The 24,059-nt window shown below is 37.1% G+C and overlaps 1 protein-coding gene across 2 annotated transcripts in view; it reads left to right on the forward strand.

Moving 5' to 3' along the window:
• The window catches only part of LOC110457585, a 57,905-nt gene that overhangs the window by 4,359 nt on the left and 29,487 nt on the right, over window positions 1-24,059 (forward strand). For both annotated transcript variants that reach the window (XM_021508918.1, XM_021508919.1), the window contains exon 2: window positions 13,142-13,383. The gene's annotated coding sequence lies outside the window, so the exon portion shown is untranslated. The remainder of the gene's footprint in view (window positions 1-13,141; window positions 13,384-24,059) is intronic.

The following is a 24,059-nucleotide window of genomic DNA, read 5'->3' on the forward strand; positions in this document are numbered from 1 at the left end:
GAAAACGAGCAAACTGTTGACTTTTCTTCAGTGGTGCTCAGAGAGAAGCACAGTGATTGCGGACAGAAGGTGAATTATTCTTGAGATAGCTCATAACAACAGTACCAGGGTAGGATCATTTTAAAGATTGGCATTTTATCAATCTTTTGATGAACAGGGAAAGAGCCGAAACCCAAAGTGTTAAGCTGTCACAGGTATACATTCGCAGGTAGGTGTACAGGCGTGTAGCTGAGCTGTTTTGGATGTGCATGCAGAAAGTCGCACCAAAGGTGCAAATGCCAGCGCTGCCATTCTAGGGGGATAAGGGGGCATGCCCCCCCCCCCCCCGCCCAATTTTTTTTAGATCTAGAAGCTCTGTCGTGCCATCTGGTGGCTTTTTAAATACATATTTGAGTGTTTTAATTTATTTTACAGACAACATTTTTTGGTTGATTCTTCACTTTAATATTGGAAAGCATTGCAAAAATTCAAATGTATTTCAAATGCGAAAGACAGCTCTCCTTTTTTTCTCCGACAAAAATGTGTCGATTGTTGGAATTACCCGAATATATCCGTTGCGTCATATCTCTTTCTTGATGAATCTAAATTAACTAGATATTTAAAATGTCGGAGCCAATATAAACAGATTAATTTCAGATTTTTTGCCCTTGTGTCCCCCAAACCCTTTTTATTTCATCAACATTTCTCAGAACATAAGATGACGGTAGCTCCTATATCGATGTTTAGATATATGTATACATATATATCCAGTAGCTTTTCTGAAGATAGGCCTAGGACTACTCTGAAAAACATACTTTATCAGTTCATGACAGGGACAAATGAAGGCCTATATAATGTCACAGATTAGCAAAAGCTACATGTACGTGGCTTTTTTCTGACTTTTGAGGCTTTGCCTTTTTCATATTACATTTGCAGGCAAAGTGAATGTAAAACTCAGATGGATCCTATACGCTCATATAACCGCCCTAAAACCTATAACAATAATGCTAGTAACAAATCAATCTACAATTGTCATTCGGAAGACCTTTAATTGGTGAAAAAAAATACACAAAAATACATCCATTCCGGAAAAATAACCCGCCTCCGTTGACTTAGTTGTATTTCATTACAATCGCTTGTTAAAATGTTGACGTGTATGGAACTTGAACACGTGAGTTTTTTTCCATCTTTTTGACAGGATATCGATATCCACCTTCACTTTAGTAAGACGAATATCGGCCACGCTTGTATTCCGATATCACGGGTAACAACAGTCAAACTCAGGGGGGGACCCAGGAATTAATTTTGGGTGTTGCCCAAAATTTTTAACTCAGAAGACTCAAAAAACTAATAAATTATAATTGTCATGTTGGTTGTACATGTATACTACTTTCTGGCACCAAACAATATATAGGGTAGAAGTTCTTTATTTCTGAGATTGTGACAATTATAATTTCCCTGCTGAGCAGAGCGAGGCGAAGTCTTTTTTCTGAAGATGTACAGTAATACTAAACTTGTTCAAGCACTAGCTGTCAAGCGTAGAAAGCTAGAATTTATCAGACATTATTTCCATTGTCAAACAGATCGGATAAGGCATAGAATAGTTTTCTGAGTTTGCGGTATTATTCCAGGTTATATTTCATAACATAGATTATTATTTTAATTGATTTTGAGCTGACTCTGATTGGCTGAAACAACATCATGTGACCACCTGTAAAAGTGGTTATAAACCTGAGTGGTTTGCAGGTGTTCAAAAAAGTTGGTAGAAAAAGAGTTATTAACCTGTTATAAATAGATTCTGGAATTTTTGTGAAGTCATTTAGATGATTAACACCTCATGGGAGATGAACACAGTAATGATCAAGATTAACACTGCAAGTCACTTATTGCAGATATTTAAATGATTATTGCAGATTATTGCAGATATTTAATTAAAAAATGTTATTTTTCTGATATTTTTGTTTAGTTAATTTTAAAATTTGTGACTAAAAAAAATGGAAATTACATTTTTTTCTGATATTTTGAAAAAATCAATTAAAATAATAAAACTATTGTAGCATGGTGATTTCGGTCGATACATGGTTTTATCGACCTAGGTTAGCAATATTGACCTCGGACTGCGTCCTTGGTCAATATTGCTAACTTAGGTCGATAAAACCATGTATCGACCTCATCACCATGCTATAATTGTATAGTATTTATATTTTATGATGGCCAAGCGGAGCGAGTGTTAACAAATTCTCTGAAACAATGGTAAAAATGTAGTTTTTTTGTTAAAATGTTGATGTTTGTGTCATGCCTTTCATGTGCATGTAGTTTAGGCGAGGATTTTGGCAATTAAATATTGATTTAGTTTGTCATAAAAATGAATTATGATTTGACTGTTTGTCTTTTATTGTGAATTTGTATGCATGCATATGTACAAGGGCAACACCTGTTAAAAAGGATATATATATACACGCCAGGCTTTTATGCTAACATTGGTTATTATTCACCTGATATTACAATGCTAAGGTGGATGCTTTACTGTCTTTGAAATTTTGAAATTTACATTTTTTAACAGGTATAATAAAACACTCCTGATGATCATGTGTACATGAAACCACAGGTGAAAATACAGGTTTATCTATCATGAAATGGACTATACCTTTGAAATAACAAGTAACATATATATATATATATATATATATATATACCTAATTCCAACAGATGATTTTATCCTCTCTCCACGAACAGGGTGATCACCACACCGTGACATTAGAACAATACAATTAGGTAGACAGTCCGTTGAGCCTTCACCACTGACCTGACTGGAGACCCTACTAATATATAAACAAAAGAGGATTAATCCCCTATTGTTTAGAGTATAATTAGTGGACTCCTTGTTTGGGCAACTGCACCCTTAGGCATATATATATATAGATATTCAAACTGCTGCTTGCCATAGAAAATCATAGTTCACAGGATGGTTGATATTAGAAGAAAATCCCATATGAAAAAGAGGAGAATCTTCAAAAACCTATAAGTCCAGAATATTTTTGGACACAAAAAAAGGGGTATTGCCCGGGCAACTAGGGCAACACCCCTGGGTCCACCACTGAGACTGATCAGAACAGTGTTCGGTCCGGCATTACTAGGCCCTAATGCTAATAGCCGTTTTAGACTCGTCGATGCCTAAGTGAATGTCGCAAGAGGATGTTGTTTCATGTGAACCTACAGCTGCTTGGAAGATGTCATTTCTTTTTGTGAGTGAGGGTACGCTGATCTGCATATGCAGGCAAGCGTTAAGGATCCCTGTACCACTCCCAAAATCTAACTTCACATTGGAAACCGTTTAATCATTTCTGAAAAGAAAACCATTTTGCAACTTTTATGAAAAAAAATGAATGCAGATGAAATATACGAAATGTTATCAACAACAGCGTTCCAATCGAGTGTAAAAAGTTCAGCGGCCCTAGAGAGGGAATCGAACCCTGAACTTGTCATACTGTCACTCTGACCGACTGAGCTGCCTGGCCAATGAGGGTGTCCTTGACCAGCTGTTCTACAGTAACATCTAGGATGAAAGTAAGGGGATATTACTGTGTATACGAAAAACCATGGTGCAGAGGGATAGTCTTAGTTGTCTTTGTTGATCAGTTTTAATCCTTTCATATCTAGTTTCAATTTTAAATTTCAATATGTTTTGAAAATATGAAGATTTTCCTAAATTCGCTGTTAACCAAATTAACATTTCATCATTTGAGTCCTGGAAATTCATATCCTTACTAAGGAGGCACTGGGAAAGGTTGGTGTTTACTAAATCCATTGATATATGGAATGTTTACGCAGGATGGGTGAGTCTCCAAAATTCTTTTGTAAAATCTCTCTAAGCTGACCAATGATAGGGAGATTATGTTCTAATGGTCTCTAATTTAAAAGAGTGAAGCCTTGAAATTTGAAAAAATGTTTTAATTTGAGGAAAGCCTTGAGAGTTATAAAAGCCTTGAAATTTCTGTTTATACATATATACTTGTTGTACATCCTGGGATACATACATGTACAGAAGCCATTTAGGTAGCATGTGTGTAATTAAGATAATTAAAAACACCCCAATTAGTTGAGTTTCCTAAATAAAGCTTACGCAATTAATTGGTTTTACCAGTAATTTTTTTTCCTTACTTTTCTTCTACCGTGAACTTATCTGAGACTTCTAATAATAATAATAATATACAACATTTATATAGCGCTTTATATAATTTGTAAAATTACTCTAAGGCGTTTTACAACATACGGATAATAGTAATGGTTAAAATTGTGAAAACAAACAACAAAGCCTTGCAATCACTTTCATACATTTAACAAGCAATGTGCACATAATTGAACAAATAAAAGGGTGGTATTTACATGACGTCTTTGCAAAGATTCTAAAATTAATCAGAACCCTGTTTGACTCGAAAATGTTTGAAATATGTCTACTTTCTGCTGATATTGATCGGTTATCACCAAATATTAGCCAAAATACCGAAGTGTCCCTTTCAGGGTACAGCTAGCACACCGATTCAAAGGCCTACGTAACGCTGATGGTATTTCGGGTTCTATTTATAGAACCACACACCTGAAATATCAACTTGTAATAGAAATGAAAAGTTGATATTATATATTTATGAAAAATGAACAAACATTTTTGAACTGATAGTATGGTATAAAGAACATTGATATTTATCTAAAAAGTGTCCTGATTTGGGAACAGTGACGTTAAGTTAAAAAGTCTAATTGATTTTTGATGTGCATAGTTTTCCGGTCTTACATCCAAGATGGCCCCAATGGCATCTGATTGTCACATTTACCCTTGTAAAGCTTTTTTGGAAAACCCTTTTATACTTTCTGGGAGTAATACATCCTATAAATAAAATGACAGCATTTCAAATTTCTGGATTTAAGATGGCTTCCTTGGCCGCTTACTTTCAGAGAGATATTTACTGCCCTAGTTTAGTCCTATTGGGCCAATTTATCTCATTCATCCCTGAAGACACATTTGAATGCTTCCAATTCAATGGTTGGAATAGTTCATTATGAAATTTCAGGGTGAATGGGTTAAGCATTATTTTGTGAAAGAGCAGTTGCCATAAGCCTTTGTCGTTAAGAAGAAAATGTCATGAAAATTGGAACCCAATTTTTTTTAGTCTTAATTGAAAGCTTTTTTTGCTTGAACTGTCAGCTTTTATTACATAATTTAGAATACTATCACTGATAGCACAAGAGGGATTTACGGTATTTCATGATATCTACCTCATATTTTAGAAACATGATATAGGCTTGAATTTATGGCTGCCACAAGGTAAATCCGCTTGGCACAGCTAGCCCTCACCATTCCATGTAGGAAATGGTTTGGTTAATAACTTATTATTATACCGGTAATTCATCCAGGTATAAAGATTTTCCAATGCCTTGGGTCATATGTGTATGGTAAAAAAGTCGTGCGAATCAATAATGGTCCAATTAATGGGATTTTTTGATGTCACATGAACCAAACTTGTCATATTTGAGAACAAATATGATATCCATTTCTTTAAGGAAATATGTCGCCTCTGATGGATGAGATTGGGAAGATAGGATATACTGGGTTTCACCGACCTACCCTATAGTTCGATCTATGCATGGTTTGTCTGACGATCAGAATTGAACCACTCATAAAAGAGTTATGATGACATTCAGGAAAAAATAGAGAGTTCCACCACTTATTTACTATATACAGATGTTAAATTAAATTAGTAATTTCTCTGTTTAATTTACATTAAAAGCTCACCTGGTCTGAAGGAACAAGGTGAGCTTATGTCATATTGGGCGCCGGTTGTCTATCCATCCATTTGTACGTTTAGAATCCCCACCTCCTAAAAAGCTTTCAACTGAATATGTTCAAGTCAAGAGTCGAGAAGCTTTATTTAACATCGCATATACATGTAACATAATAACATTAGCACTGTAGTGCTATTCTTGCGACAAAACATATATAAAATTTAACAAGGATCACAGTACTTATGAATATATATAAACATAAAAACAGGACAACAATTCAAATTAGATATATGCTAAAATTATACAGTAGAGCATATCATATCACACTTGAATGTCACACAAGTGTTACAAAAGACAAGTTAAGAACTATAATAGTGTAATGTACATATATGCTAATGTAGCAAAGTGTAAAATTTTACAGGATATACACTAATATAGTGTGAATTAAAAAGCGACAATGAAGTCATAAATAGAAACAGAGCTATAATAATCTATATCTTATAGTTTGAGATGAGAAGTTGTTTATATCAATATGGCCAAACTGTAGCCCTTTCTGGCCCAGCCCCTCAGCCCCATGGGAGGATAAGCCACACCGTTTCTTGTGAAATAGGAAGTGATAATGAAAATCTCTTTTGCGCAAAAAATCTCTTTCAAAATTGTAAATGGGCAGACAACTCCAATAACAACACTTGGAACTCTTCTTAGTTGGAGATATGAAACAAAGAATGATTGGACTTCTCTAACACAATCCATATTACCTCAAATCTACCAGCAAATATTCATTAGTTGTGTTTATATATAAGTGAGTTTTGGGTAGTAATAGAAGCTTAACTTGCACACCCACTGATGAAGTGTCCATTAAAGACACATCAGGGAATTCGTGATTTGTGCCAAAGAGAAGAAACATATTGCACAAAAACGAACGGCTAATTCGGGAGACACAGCTCGAATTATGTGGGCTCAGGATCAGCAGAGGAAGTGTTGGGTAATTTCAGTCTACAAATTCTAGATTCGGAGGCAGCGGAGCAGACTGATCATCTTTATTACCCGAGTACCGACTACGAAAATTGATTATGGTAAAGACAAATTCTATGTCACCCTAAAGGCCAGAGCGAGGAACTGAGAAACAGCTGTAGCTAATCCACCAATAAAATCACATCTACCATGTTTGTCTATGTGAGGATACCGATTTCATGTTTGTCTATACAGAGATACAAATCTCTGCTTTATGATCCAAAAAGATGTTCAAAGGAACTAGATCAGGTTTCAAACCCTGGACTGCAAATTGTTGTGCTGATGCTTTAACCAACTGAGCTGCCTGGTTAACATAAGTGCTCTGATCTTATTGTGCTACAGTTATATCGAAAATGAAATTAAGTAGAGGTTTCTCTATATCAGAAAAAAACGGAATGGAATCTCTAGTGTTTCGCCTGCAGTGGCATGAAGATCCTTAATGTGACTGGCTCTGGTACATAATGTCAATGGTAGAAACTGATGTATTGTTAGCTGTATGGTTTGACCCTGATGTATTGTTAGCTGTATGATTTGACCCTGATGTATTGTTAGCTGAATGATCTGACCCTGATGTATTGTTAGCTGTATGATCTGACCCTGATGTATTGTTAGCTGTATGATTTGACCCTGATGTATTGTTAGCTGAATGATCTGACCCTGATGTATTGTTAGCTGTATGATTTGACCCTGATGTATTGTTAGCTGTATGATTTGACCCTGATGTATTGTTAGCTGTATGATTTGACCCTGATGTATTGTTAGCTGTATGATTTGACCCTGATGTATTGTTAGCTGTATGATTTGACCCTGATGTATTGTTAGCTGTATGATTTGACCCTGATGTATTGTTAGCTGTATGATTTGACCCTGATGTATTGTTAGCTGTATGATTTGACCCTGATGTATTGTTAGCTGTATGATTTGACCCTGATGTATTGTTAGCTGTATGATCTGACCCTGATGTATTGTTAGCTGTATGATTTGACCCTGATGTATTGTTAGCTGTATGATTTGACCCTGATGTATTGTTAGCTGTATGATTTGACCCTGATGTATTGTTAGCTGTATGATTTGACCCTGATGTATTGTTAGCTGTATGATTTGACCCTGATGTATTGTTAGCTGTATGATTTGACCCTGATGTATTGTTAGCTGTATGATTTGACCCTGATGTATTGTTAGCTGTATGATTTGACCCTGATGTATTGTTAGCTGTATGATTTGACCCTGATGTATTGTTAGCTGTATGATTTGACCCTGATGTATTGTTAGCTGTATGATTTGACCCTGATGTATTGTTAGCTGTATGATTTGACCCTGATGTATTGTTAGCTGTATGATTTGACCCTGATGTATTGTTAGCTGTATGATTTGACCCTGATGTATTGTTAGCTGTATGATTTGACCCTGATGTATTGTTAGCTGTATGATTTGACCCTGATGTATTGTTAGCTGTATGATTTGACCCTGATGTATTGTTAGCTGTATGATCTGACCCTGATGTATTGTTAGCTGTATGATTTGACCCTGATGTATTGTTAGCTGTATGATTTGACCCTGATGTATTGTTAGCTGTATGATCTGACCCTGATGTATTGTTAGCTGTATGATTTGACCCTGATGTATTGTTAGCTGTATGATTTGACCCTGATGTATTGTTAGCTGTATGATCTGACCCTGATGTATTGTTAGCTGTATGATCTGACCCTGATGTATTGTTAGCTGTATGATTTGACCCTGATGTATTGTTAGCTGTATGATTTGACCCTGATGTATTGTTAGCTGTATGATTTGACCCTGATGTATTGTTAGCTGTATGATTTGACCCTGATGTATTGTTAGCTGTATGATTTGACCCTGATGTATTGTTAGCTGTATGATCTGACCCTGATGTATTGTTAGCTGTATGATCTGACCCTGATGTATTGTTAGCTGTATGATCTGACCCTGATGTATTGTTAGCTGTATGATTTGACCCTGATGTATTGTTAGCTGTATGATCTGACCCTGATGTGTTGTTAGCTGTATGATCTGACCCTGATGTATTGTTAGCTGTATGATCTGACCTTGATGTATTGTAAGCTGTATGATTTGACCCTGATGTATTGTTAGCTGTATGATCTGACCCTGATGTGTTGTTAGCTGTATGATCTGACCCTGATGTGTTGTTAGCTGTATGATCTGACCTTGATGTATTGTAAGCTGTATGATTTGACCCTGATGTGTTGTTGTTAGCTGTATGATCTGACCCTGATGTGTTGTTAGCTGTATGATCTGACCTTGATGTATTGTAAGCTGTATGATTTGACCCTGATGTGTTGTTAGCTGTATCTTTGACCCTGATAAATTGTTAGCTGTATGATTTGACCCTGATGTATTGTTAGCTGTATTATTTGACCCTGATGTGTTGTTCATTTTCTGATATGCCGTGATGCTGATATAAGGCACGTGTGAGGAAGATTAAGAGACTCTGGAGAGACAATCATGTATGCTCCATTATCTGTCTACTTAGTCATGGCCAATCCTGCACTGTAAGTCCCCGGTAATCAATACAATATCTACTTTGTCTCGGCTGTATGCTGCAAAATGTCCACACTTTGTTTGAACATTATAATGTAAACCGCAAACAACTCTCACCACATAACAACACGTTATATATATACATATATACATCTTTGTCACAGAAAACAGGTCAAAGGTCAGATACATAAAATTGAAAAAACATAAAAATACATGTAAAAATAGCAGCGGATGAGATGCCATTATCATTATCATGCTCTTAGAGATTTTTTGAAGACCAACTGTTTTTTGAATCACTGTTTAGCTCACTTAATGTTCTCTACATTATTGCGTGCAGTTGTTTTCGGTGTTTGGTAGTTTTTTATTCACTGCCAACGTAGAAATTTTATAGACGGCTTCAATCACTGTCGAGTGCAGTCAAACTAAATGGTTTTATACACTGTAACACTACAAGGTGAAATTACACCATGATGTTCCATTCATGCAAGCCTGTATCGTCCTGGCACAGGACTACTTCATCAGATTCCTGACAGAACTTTTAACAGATGGTTCTTTAAATAATCTTGAACCCTGTTTGTACTGTCAGATCTACTCATTCAGCCCTCTAATGTGAAACCACCTGTGTTAAGAACCCACTTTTTATGTTCCCCTTAGTTATAATTTCTTGATGAACTGAATCCTTATTAAGAGACCACCTAGGTTAAGAGACCACTTTTTATGTTCCCCTTGGTAATAATTTCTTGATGAACTGAATCTGTATTAAGAGACCACCTGTGTTAGGAGACCACTTTAAATGTTCCTCATTTTTATGTTTTCTTTATGAGCTGAACCTCTATTTAGTGACCACCTCTGTTAAGAGATCACTTGTGTTCAGAAACCACTTTTAAAGTTCCCCTTTGTAATGATTTCCTTATGAGCTGAACCTGTATTAGGAGACCACCTGTGTTAGAAACCACCTGTGTTAAGAGACCACTTGTTTATCGTTATTTGTGTAATGATCAAACACATGTCTGTGGTAGTCGGAGGGTTGAACACTTTAATGTAAGTTACACCAGCTAAAAGTCTACTTATTATCTTTACTTTTGTTGGGTTGTATTAGATTTAACGTCCTCCTCAAGACATCCCCTTTACTTTTTGTAAGATAATGTCTCAAGGAGAACTATAATAATATTTCTATGGCATTTTGGTGGCTCTTAACTAATACTGTCAGCTTAACTATTAACCCATTTATCCCCAAAGTCACATTTGAACCTTACCAAATCAAAGACTGGGCAAGTCCAGTTTAAATTTGTAGGGGTGAATGAGTTCAATCTGCACTCTCAGCTTAAGTTATTGTGCAGAAATTAATTTTTCGTCTGACATACGCCTTGTTTTATTCACAGAACTAGCACCTGGGTCACTTAATGTGTACTATCAGAGTTGAGGGAAAAGTATTGTTATATAAGTCTAAAAAAAACGGTTGGTAGAATTGTCTCCCTTGGTCTTCTCTTCACATGCCACACCTGATCTACAACATTGTTGTCGTGGTAATACTGCCACTAACAGGTTACCACGGCAACTTGATCAGGTGTACAGCGACAAAGAAACGAGCATCAATTAGCCACTGGTTCTACGATATCTCAATCTTGCATGTAAGTTCTCACTGCAGTGTGATGGAGCAGGTTTTACGAGTGCATGAATTGTTTATTCGCTTGTGTTAGGAAGGAATACTCCTTGGTGCATATTTGTAGTCACAACTTCTTATACAAAACATATGCTGCTATTGGCTATAAATACATAGCTTGTCTAGTCCAGAATATTTGGAAGGGTTGGTGTGGGGCTTTGACGTCAATCCAGCTATATCAGCACACAAACGATCACAGAAACAAACATGAATCGCCCATTAGCTTTAGACTAATGCTGATATTCAAGTTTATCATTAGTTTGAAATTATTGGCCAAGACAAAGAATGCCCTCCAATTTCTAATTATGAGTTTTCTCATTAGTGATGAACAATTGTAGGTACTGAATTCTTGTACAATGAAGAACTGCCGTGTGACCTTGTACTGTGACCTTGCATTGTGACCTTGAACTGTGACCTGGCATAATGACCTGGTATTTTGACTTGGCATTGTGACCTTGTACTGCAACCTGGCACTGTGACCATGTACTATGACCTGGCATTGTGAATTTGTACTGTGACCTGCATTAAGACCTCGTTTTGACTTGACATTATGACCTTGTACTTTGACTTGGCATTGTGACCTTGTACTGCAACCTGGCATTGTGACCTTGTACTGTGACCTGGCAATATGACCTTGTACTGTGACCTGAAATTATGTTCTTGTACTTTGACTTGGCATTATTACCTTGCACTGTGACCTGGCATTGCAACCTGGCATTATATGGCCTTGAATTTTGACCTAACATTGTGACCTTTTACTGTGACCTGGCATTACGACCTTGTACTTGATCTAGCATTGCGACCTTATTCTGTGACTTGGCATTGTGAACTTTTACTGTGAAATAGCGTTATGACCTTGTACTACATGTATGATCTGACATTGTGACCTTGTACTACATGTATGATCTGACATTGTGACCTTGTACTCTGACCTGGTATTGTGATTTTAGAATAGTGTCATTCTTGCCAACTTTAGTACCTGCAAGATAACCTTTTCCCCTACCTCTAATCCAGTATGGTAGTAAAAATTGACACTGACATATTTTTAATCAACAATAAATAATATACATTTTCTAGATATTGTACAAATTAATAAAGCAGTAAAAAGTATGGTATACTCCAGATATACTAAAAACTAGAGCAGTCTGCTAAAGCTTAAATAACAAAAAGCTTCTTTTCCATAAGCCGATACAGTGTTTTCGGTAGATATTCCACCATTGATCAAAAAGACAATTTAATTATGTTGTATAATAAAGTATTAGATATGTCACATTTAAGAGTTATCAGCTTACAAGAAAAAGAACATTTGAAAATCAAATTATCTTTTTTATGCAATTTCTTGTCAGAGTTTAGAAAAATGTAGCTCCTTTGTTCTGCACAAACTTCCATGCAAGATACAAGAGGTGTCTGTTTTTAATAAGAAAAGATTGGAGGATGATATATATTATTTATCTAGCTATACAGTAAAATACTACTGCATAATTCTAGTACTTTAAAAAAAATCTAAATGTTTAATGATGTATGTGACATTGAGGTAAACTGCCTCACTTTGGAATATTTGTTGGGGAGGGAGAGGGGTGGGCGGTAGATGATGGGTGGTGCTACCCTGGGGTGGGGGATCAGTGACCTAAGCTGTTAGGGGAGACTTCCTTAGGTTTCCTGTTACATTACCAGGCATATCATCTCCCCAGGTGTCCACATCTGTTTAATAAGGCTCTCCGGTAAAGCTGGTCACTGCATGCTGGCTGAGATGTATGGGCAGTATTGAGGAAGCTTTGTATTTACAGTCACTAATAAGTTTACACAGCATTATGGAGAATTACAGACCACTGCTTTAGACAGCAAACCTATCAAACGGTATTTAAAACTAGCCATAAACAAATTGGATAGTACATGTTGGAATGACTCTGCTGAAATCTATTTCTTTTAGTAACCATGGTTATTAAAAGTTTTGGCCAAATTTCTACAAGTAATGAAATTAGAAGCTGAATGTTCTTTAATTTTATTCAACAACATCTATGAGTATAGCCTATAGCTAGCTGCTACATAGGTATATGGGGACCAGTGATGTAGACCCTCATGTAAGATACATATATACTAACACTGAACCACAGCCTGTGGAGTGCTCCAAATAGTTGGTACATATATACCTACAAATGAATTCTCTCTTTTTCTGATTTTCCACAGCACTCATCTTGAGAAGACTGGTCAGATCCAGGCCTGCAACTACCCCAGGCTCGTGTGTATATTGCCTGGATTCTTGCAGTTGATGAGTGGATGATAGGAACCGCCTGTGTGTGAGACTGTTTGTGCTCTAACAGGGAGTTTACAAGGATTACCAAAGATAACATGGATTACAGGAGGATAATTACCTGACGTTCAGAGGTCGATCAGAACGTACATCCTGAGTAATAACATTTTGCTTGCAGGTGAGTTTTTGAAGTAGTTATTGATGAGCTTACGAAACAGTGACTGCACAGTTTAAATGTTTACAACTATTGTAATTCTAATAAAAAAATCAATATTTGATCTACGTTAACAGTTAGCAAAACAACAGATGTCAGATACTGACTTTGAGTTACCTTTCTATCCCAGTGAATTTTAAAGTCCCCTCCCCCGGCCATGTATTCCCTATCTGAGGTCCGAAACAACAAATGTCGGGTACTGACTTTCAGTTACCCGCCTATCCCAGTGAATTTTAAAGTCCCCTCCCCAGATCATGAATCCCCTCTCCCAGGTCCACACAGTATATTTTCACCCTCCTATAAAAATTTCGCTACCCAACCTATTTCCCATTTACTATATGTACTGTTTAACCCCCCCCCCCCCTTCCACATAACCTCTGGACCATGTATTCAGCACAAATTGGTCATCTACAGCACAAGCTTGTCTGACAGAATTTTGGAGGGCAAATCTGGGCTGTGAATGAATGATTTTTTAGAACAGCGCTGTACACATCATTGTACAGGTGTGTGTAGATGGCTGAGGCCTTGGGCTGATCCCATCTCATAGCCATCCTTGTAAAATTGAACCTGTTGATGCCTATATACATATTCACAGCTATTTTAATGCCAGTGAAAGTTGAAACCCTTCACGAGCCTGATGACTTAATAACATTGGTAGATACAGCAGCTGGTCTGCTGATAATTAATGATGTTCAGTGAAGGATTATATTTACTACAGGGTTGCTGAACCTCTGTGGCCTTCAGTTACCTATCAACGGAGTGCCAATCTCCCCTCGACAAACCCTCTATCTTCCTCAATATTATACCATGCAGCAATCCCCTCGACCTTTGCCCCTCCATCTTCCTCAATAACTTACAATAGGTTATTATAAGGATCCCAAACCCCTCATTTCTTAGCAGAGGATTGAGACCAGCAGAGACCGGCAACATTGCTATGGAGCTATAGATATTCATTAAATGGGAGAAGATTGGGGATGTTTGGGTAGGTTGGGGGGGGGGGGGGTTGGGGGTTTGGGGTTGGGGGGGGGGTATTAATGCCTACAGATTCAAGATAATTAGAATCTGTGTACCTAGTGTGAGGTACCTATGACCTTGTCAGCATCTGATAATTAGGTCAAGGTCATAGCAGTGACCAGTAACTATATATATATAATGGTCTTAACCCTGAGGCAAACCAGCTATCCATAGAATGATTGCAAGACCCTGTTCAGAGGTCCAAATACAAATTACTTCTCAGCTCTAGGAATCAAAGCGTGTCTATCAGCTCGCGGGAGTTGAAATTCTTTCATAAGCGTTTAATGTAAACATGTGCTGAACAGTGTCTTTACCGTGTTCTGCCTGATTTTCTGAGTTAATGCCCGTTTTATGTCTCTCTATTACTGAGTTATTGCACAAACGCCCAGGATTTATCATTTGAAGATGATTTGATTTCATCTGAGGTTGTAAAGGGATTATGGTTTTGGCATGCAATCAGTGGGAAGTAAAAGCCATGAAATGTTTATTTATAAATGTCAGTTACAAGTTCATAACCATGGTTTTGTAACATTTTATGACCTTAGTGTAGAAAGGTCATACAAACCACTCACTCCTGTCAGCTAGTGATGGAAATAGAAGCTCAAGGTTATGAATATATACAGGATATGTATGTATTGTTTTGGAAACTATAGTTTCATGATTTACAGGTTAACTCAATCATTTTATAATGAACTATTCCATCCTTTGAATTGGGAGAGTTTAATTGTGTCTTCAGTGCATGGTGAATAATTTGAACTCTTCCATTTTAAAGGTTGGAAGAGTTCATTATAAAATTTCAGGGGTGAATGAGTTAAGGATACCTGTCCCAGGTATTGCACTGAGGTTGTTCCTATATACAGTAACCTACCATAAATTTTGTTTTGGATATAACTGCAGCACAGGTGGGTCAGAACACTTCCATTGACCAGGTAGCTCTGTTGGTTAAAGCGATAGTATAACAATCTAAGGTTCTGGGTTCAAATCCTGTTTAACCTCACATACTGTTCACATTCATAACACTGTTGTTGATGATATTTTGTTTATTTCATCCATATTATGTTTTTAAAGACATCTCCCCATGAATGGTTCTCTTTTCTGAAATGATTAATCAAAGCTATAGTCATGCCAGAAAAATAAGTTTCGATCACAGTTACAGTGTTTGGCAGTGGTACGGGGATCCTTAAGTCTTAGTTCAGAGGTTTAGGGTTTGAATCCTGGTCTGGCTATTGAGATTTCCGAGTCCTTCTATATTTCGTGCCTGGATATTTATATGAATGGAATATGGTATTCTTTATGTCTTTAGTATTGACTTCGTTCAAGAAGGGAAAAATGAAGTGGAACTGGAATAATGGTCGGGTCATCATTGACCGGGTGACTAAGCTGGTAACTAGTAGATCATCCATCTAGAGTTCAGAGGTAACTGGTTCAGTGTGACAATCTTCCACTCTTTTTCTTCTTCTTCTTCTTCTTCTTCTTCTTCTTCTTCTTCTTCTTCTTCTTCTTCTTCTTCTTCTTCTTTTAGAGTGTAAAACTCATTAGGGGATTTTCACTCCTTAATATATTAGTCATACCTGTCCATACCACTTTTGACGCAATCAGGGCTTATAGATTGGCGATTCCTGTCCTTCCGTCTGTCTGTCTGTCTGTCTGTCCGTCTGTCTATCTGTCCGTCTGTCTGCGCTAAGGTTAAGAAGAATGGTTTAGCTCAGTTTCAAAGTTAACTATTATCCCACAACAACTAAACTTGCATGGCTTATGTATCTAACTAAGCTATTCATATGCGATGCTTCGGATGCAGCTTCTGACCTACATTTTCCGCTTCAGTGACCAGGTTATTAAGAAGTTTGGTTGAGGTCAGGCCCCATCTGCACTATGGTTAAGAAGATTGGTTTAGGTCACTAACCAGTTGTATTTGGTGTCCTTTCTACTGTCAACCATGACTTTGTCTTAGTTGTATATGGTATCCTATCTACTGTCAACCATAACTTTGTCTTAGTTGTATATGGTATCCTATCTATTGTCAACCATGACTTTGTCTTAGTTGTATATGGTGTCCTATCTACTGTCAACCATGACTTTGTCTGAGTTGTATATGGTATCCTATCTACTGTCAACCATGACTTTGTCTTAGTTGTATATGGTGTCCTATCTATTGTCAACCATAACTTTGTCTGAGTTGTATTTGGTATCATATCTATTGTCAACGATGACTTTGTCTGAGTTGTATATGGTATCCTATCTACTGTCAACCATGACTTTGTCTTAGTTGTATTTGGTGTCCTCCATAACTTTGTCTTAGTTGTATATGGTTTCCTATCTACTGTCAACCATAACTTTGTCTGAGTTGTATTTGGTGTCCTATCTATTGTCAACCATAACTTTGTCTTAGTTGTATATGGTTTCCTATCTACTGTCAACCATGACTTTGTCTGAGTTGTATTTGGTATCATATCTATTGTCAACCATGACTTTGTCTGAGTTGTATATGGTATCCTATCTACTGTCAACCATGACTTTGTCTTAGTTGTATTTGGTGTCCTATCTACTGTCAACCATGACTTTGTCTTAGTTGTATTTGGTGTCCTATCTACTGTCAACCATGACTTTGTCTTAGTTGTATTTGGTGTCCTATCTACTGTCAACCATGACTTTGTCTTAGTTGTATTTGGTGTCCTATCTACTGTCAACCATGACTTTGTCTTAGTTGTATTTGGTGTCCTATCTACTGTCAACCATGACTTTGTCTTAGTTGTATTTGGTGTCCTATCTACTGTCAACCATGACTTTGTCTTAGTTGTATTTGGTGTCCTATCTACTGTCAACCATGACTTTGTCTTAGTTGTATTTGGTGTCCTATCTACTGTCAACCATGACTTTGTCTTAGTTGTATTTGGTGTCCTATCTACTGTCAACCATGACTTTGTCTTAGTTGTATTTGGTGTCCTATCTACTGTCAACCATGACTTTGTCTTAGTTGTATTTGGTGTCCTATCTACTGTCAACCATGACTTTGTCTTAGTTGTATTTGGTGTCCTATCTACTGTCAACCATGACTTTGTCTTAGTTGTATTTGGTGTCCTATCTACTGTCAACCATGACTTTGTCTTAGTTGTATTTGGTGTCCTATCTACTGTCAACCATGACTTTGTCTTAGTTGTATTTGGTGTCCTATCTACTGTCAACCATGACTTTGTCTTAGTTGTATTTGGTGTCCTATCTACTGTCAACCATGACTTTGTCTTAGTTGTATTTGGTGTCCTATCTACTGTCAACCATGACTTTGTCTTAGTTGTATTTGGTGTCCTATCTACTGTCAACCATGACTTTGTCTTAGTTGTATTTGGTGTCCTATCTACTGTCAACCATGACTTTGTCTTAGTTGTATTTGGTGTCCTATCTACTGTCAACCATGACTTTGTCTTAGTTGTATTTGGTGTCCTATCTACTGTCAACCATGACTTTGTCTTAGTTGTATTTGGTGTCCTATCTACTGTCAACCATGACTTTGTCTTAGTTGTATTTGGTGTCCTATCTACTGTCAACCATGACTTTGTCTTAGTTGTATTTGGTGTCCTATCTACTGTCAACCATGACTTTGTCTTAGTTGTATTTGGTGTCCTATCTACTGTCAACCATGACTTTGTCTTAGTTGTATTTGGTGTCCTATCTACTGTCAACCATGACTTTGTCTTAGTTGTATTTGGTGTCCTATCTACTGTCAACCATGACTTTGTCTTAGTTGTATTTGGTGTCCTATCTACTGTCAACCATGACTTTGTCTTAGTTGTATTTGGTGTCCTATCTACTGTCAACCATGACTTTGTCTTAGTTGTATTTGGTGTCCTATCTACTGTCAACCATGACTTTGTCTTAGTTGTATTTGGTGTCCTATCTACTGTCAACCATGACTTTGTCTTAGTTGTATTTGGTGTCCTATCTACTGTCAACCATGACTTTGTCTTAGTTGTATTTGGTGTCCTATCTACTGTCAACCATGACTTTGTCTTAGTTGTATTTGGTGTCCTATCTACTGTCAACCATGACTTTGTCTTAGTTGTATTTGGTGTCCTATCTACTGTCAACCATGACTTTGTCTTAGTTGTATTTGGTGTCCTATCTACTGTCAACCATGACTTTGTCTTAGTTGTATTTGGTGTCCTATCTACTGTCAACCATGACTTTGTCTTAGTTGTATTTGGTGTCCTATCTACTGTCAACCATGACTTTGTCTTAGTTGTATTTGGTGTCCTATCTACTGTCAACCATGACTTTGTCTTAGTTGTATTTGGTGTCCTATCTACTGTCAACCATGACTTTGTCTTAGTTGTATTTGGTGTCCTATCTACTGTCAACCATGACTTTGTCTTAGTTGTATTTGGTGTCCTATCTACTGTCAACCATGACTTTGTCTTAGTTGTATTTGGTGTCCTATCTACTGTCAACCATGACTTTGTCTTAGTTGTATTTGGTGTCCTATCTACTGTCAACCATGACTTTGTCTTAGTTGTATTTGGTGTCCTATCTACTGTCAACCATGACTTTGTCTTAGTTGTATTTGGTGTCCTATCTACTGTCAACCATGACTTTGTCTTAGTTGTATTTGGTGTCCTATCTACTGTCAACCATGACTTTGTCTTAGTTGTATTTGGTGTCCTATCTACTGTCAACCATGACTTTGTCTGAGTTGTATATGGTATCCTATCTACTGTCAACCATATCTTTGTATTAGTTGTATTTGGTGTCCTATCTACTGTCAACCATGACTTTGTCTGCGTTGTATTTGGTGTCCTATCTACTATCTACCATAACTTGTTCTTAGTTGTATTTGGTGTCCTATATACTGTCAACCATAACTTTGTCTTAGTCGTATATGGTATCCTATCTACTGTCAACCAAGACTTTGTCTGAGTTGTATTTGGAGTCCTATCTACTGTCAACCATAACTTTTTCTTAGTTGTATTTGGTGTCCTATCTACTGTCTACCATAACTTGTTCTTAGTTGTATTTGGTGTCCTATCCACCCTCAACCATAACTTTGATATGATTACACTGGTGTCCCTGGGATTTACATAACATTTGGCATTATTACACTTACAATCAGACTGATGAATGGTTACATAACACACATGTACCATACTTCTACAACATACAAACACACACAAATTAGTGAATTACACACACCCTCACACACCTACCACACAGGCATGTGTACATAGTGGTGGAATCCCCCAGCACCAACATGTGGTGTGGGTTTGTGCAATACTTGGAGAGATCACCATGCCAACAGGCTGGCAGACCCACCACTAGTTCTAAACAGATTACTTCTCTTTGTTACCTAGATTGTTTGTGATTAGGTCACAGAAACAGATGTTCACAGTCCTCTGGTAGTGCTACACTGTCTTATATGCTCTTCCCTTCCCCTCCATACCATTACCCTAAGCTATTAATCATGGTTCCACTATTCTTTTTTACAGTCCCCATATATTCCAGTCCATTCTTATTCATACCTTCCCCTGACCTTCACAATCCAACCCTCACCCACATCTATTAATGCATTCTACTATGACTATGCATATTACCATATTTTACCTATAATAAGCCCATTCTTGGTAATAAACCCACCCTTTATTAAACAGATTTTTGACCAGATTGCAGAGTATATTCACTCCTTAATATATTAGATCATACCTGTCCATACCACTTTTGACGCAATCAGGGCTTATAGATTGGCGATTCCTGTCCTTCCGTCCGTCTGTCTGTCCGTCTGTCTGCGCTAAGGTTAAGAAGAATGGTTTAGCTCAGTTTCAAAGTTAATTATTATCCCACAACAACTAAACTTGCATGGCTTATGTATCTAACTAAGCTATTCATATGCGATGCTTCGGATGCTGCTTCTGACCTACATTTTTCACTTGACTGACCATGTTAAGAAGATTGGTTGAGGTCAGGCCCCATCTGCACTATGGTTAAGAAGATTGGTTTAGGTCACTAACCAGGTCTCCTGGTTACACAGGGTAGTTTATATCTGTCTAACACGTTTGTTTGCTTTCCGTGTTCCAAGGGGGTGGAAGGCCCACGAAGAAACAACAAATCCCTGGTACTGAGGTAAACAACTGAAATAGTTTGACAAGGTATAACCACCATATACTTTCCACAAATTTCTTATTTGTATTTGTATATGAAGCCCAGATGGCGATTCTTAATGATGTAGATGACCCCAACTGGTTTGAAAAAATGCTCAAAAATATCTTAAAATCTTCGTTTCTTTTGGTGCTTACCAGGTATGTGAATTTCAACGGGTGTAACCCTACGATATACTGCTGAAAATTTGAAAATACAGTAGGGTCATCCCCTAAATGGTCCATCATTTTGAAGTCTGTCGTTTCAGTATAATGAAAACTTTCCAGTCAGGTTTACAAATTCTTCAATCAAGCTTATAGTTTGATATTTGCAATCAGTAAAACTGCTCTAAATATGAGAAGGCCCAAAAATTGAATTAGGGTAAGAGTACAGAGCTAAGGACTTATTTGTATTTATTGCATTACTGAAAATACGAAAAAATCATACCAGTTTATACCAGTTACAGATGATCACTGGTCTGCTGCTATATTTGTATTATTGAAGCATTGCTCTGACATGCTGGCTACCTCAAACTCATACTGTGGTTCAACAGCTGCCAGTCACATCTTTCAAAACAAAAAATGCTGAGGTGTTCCACATGAGTTAATACACACATGTGGAACACCTCAACATTTTTCTGGTTCAGTAAGCTATCAGCGCTGAAGCATGGCATGTTTATGAGTGTAGGACTGCTGTCAATCACCAATCACCAGGTTGTTCCGTTGGTTACATGATTACATGCAGGGCCTGATTACACACTTGCCAACCTTATTTAAATTTTTCATCAGGGAGAAACCATACAGCAAAATACGAAAATCTCTTGAAATGTTTTAGCATTAAATACGATATATCTTCAGCTTTTCTATGCAAAAAATAATTGAATTAAGCTAAAAGGGATGATGAAGGGAATTCCTGTTTTAACAGTCCAAAAACACTATGAAAAAACCTTAATGTAAGGAAACCTGATAGGTGCTACCCTAGACATTACACATTGAATCAGTGATTTGTGTTAGAGTTATCTCCCTTAAGAACTTTTTTATGCTCCCCCAATTATGGGTTTTTTAGAATGGGGATGTCTGTCAACACATTCTTGGTTGTACCACCCCTCCTAAAGTTTAGAGTTGAATTTTCATGAAACTCCAAAGTCAACATTCTCTAAAGTTGTGTATATCTTGATCAAGCCTTTTTTTAACGGAGTTATTTATGCCCATTTTCTTTCTGGTTTTCCATTTATAATTTTTGTGCAAAGTACTGCTACTTCTCTTCTTGATTGATATTCATATCCATACATAACCAATAAATAAAAATTCAAGTGTAGATATTTCTGCGCTAATATGAACAAACACGAAAAAATGTGCATTACTACTTTTACAGTATAAGGTTTGTGTTAAATATTGGCTCTGGCCGATTTCACACCAGCTTGTCATTTATCCCATACACGTATATAGCTTTGCTTGTGTTGTTGTGGTAATACTGAATGATTGTCTCCAGAGAGTCCCTCTGTACCAGTCGGAGAGAATATGATATGCAATTATTGAGAGCTATCAAGTTTTTACCATCATCAATGATTTGATTATCACTTTGGCTGGAATGGTTGGCCTCTGATCAACGCCAGGCAATCAGATCGTTCTGTTAAATGGGGTTAGTGTGGAACGGAGTACGCAAAGGTTAGATAATGCTGAAATATGTTGTTTTATATATTTAAAGCTGACAGTGCAAGTTAAAAAGCTTCAAATTGAGATTTAAAAAAAAAGTTTTTCTGGTTTTGAGATGATCTTGCGTGACAATCTCTTCTAACGCTGACATTTTAGAATGTACTTGCTTGGTAACGAATAAGGGTCTCTCTAGGTATAAAAATAGCATTACCCGTCAAACCGGTTATCATTTGTTCATTTGTTCAACATGTGCGCAAGGTGACACTACCATACTATATAAATAGAAACTTTCATGATTTTGAACCAACATCTTTTATCAGATAAGCAGAGTAAAATGGAAATGGAAGACATCAAAGATATCATTTATCTAAGAAAAACGGAAATATTAGTGAAATATGACCAATTAAAGTATCTGATCTCAGCCCCCCCCCCCCCAAAACATACCACTGACACTGATGCGTACCTTTTAGATTTCTCCTAGTTATAACATTGTATCTGAAAAACAGTACTAATTCCAATCATTTCCATGATAATGATAAAATTTCACAATGTTGACTTCTTTGAAATTCAGCTCTGAAAAGAAAACCATACCTTTCAGGATTAAGATGATATAAACAAAACATAACCAGCAAGAGTTTTTCTGGATGTATAACTTGAGCAGGGCTAGACTGGGCTCCACAACCTAGACTTTGGATTGTTGTCCTATTGCTCAAATGGACTGAGCTTCCTGACCAACTGAAGTGTCCTGGCACCGCTGTGCTACAGTTACAGTTGTGTGACCGCACAACGCACCTAAAATACCGTCCACACATCGTCCACACACCATCCCCACATCGTCCACACATGGTGCGCACAACTGTGCAATTTAACAATCGTTCACCCTTCACCTGGTTTTCACACATTGGCGAGTTACGTAAGTGCCCAGGGTGGGGGATAACTACGGTCCAGGTACAGGTACAAAGTGGCTTTGTTTACCTGTATTGCCGAGACTGTGTTGTAATTTTACATGTTTCGATTTAGGTTGTTTAAAAAACACCAAAAACACCATTTCTAAATTAAAGAAAGTATAAACAGTAAGATAAGTTTAAAGATATAGCTAGGATATAGAAACATACTAAATAATCAAGTCTATGTGTTTATAACACATGCATTAAACCGTATATATTGTTAAGGCATTCCTCAATTTACACCAACCACGATTGTTATCGCACAACATTCGCCCATCATCCGCACAAATGTGTGCAAGCAATGATCGTCCAATTTTTTATCGTTCGAACTTCGCGCACAAATCGTTCACACACCGTGCACACATCGTGCGCACACCGCACATCGTGTAACGTTGTGCGATCCCACAATCGTATATGCAACATGAAATTAAAGGGAAGTCACTGTATATACGAAAAACTACAGTGCTGTTGGACAGGGATCCTTAAGGACCACCTTCATTACATGACATCCCTGGAGGAAAACCTGTCTAAGGTGTCCACTCTAATGAAGAAAAACCTCTATTATTTGACCAACTTTACATAATCAAGCAGAATGAATCTGCAGGGATCATTAGGATCAATAGAAATGGTTTAGTAGTACGACATGTGTTGTATTTGACCCTTAAAGATCCCTGTACCACTGCCAAAAACTGTTAATCTGTAATGCAAACTGACTTTTTTAGAATGACTATAGCTTTGATAAATCATTTCTGAAAAGAAAACCATACCTTATGTGATTTTATGAAAAATAAAAAAGATTAAATAAACAAAATATAATCAACACTGGTGTTCTGAGTGTAGAGAAATAAAACTGCATGGCTAGACCTGGATTTAAACCTTAAACTTCAGACTGCTAATCAATTGC

This window comes from Mizuhopecten yessoensis, unplaced genomic scaffold (assembly GCF_002113885.1).
Source record: "Mizuhopecten yessoensis strain PY_sf001 unplaced genomic scaffold, ASM211388v2 scaffold9253, whole genome shotgun sequence".
Lineage (NCBI taxonomy): Eukaryota > Metazoa > Mollusca > Bivalvia > Pectinida > Pectinidae > Mizuhopecten > Mizuhopecten yessoensis.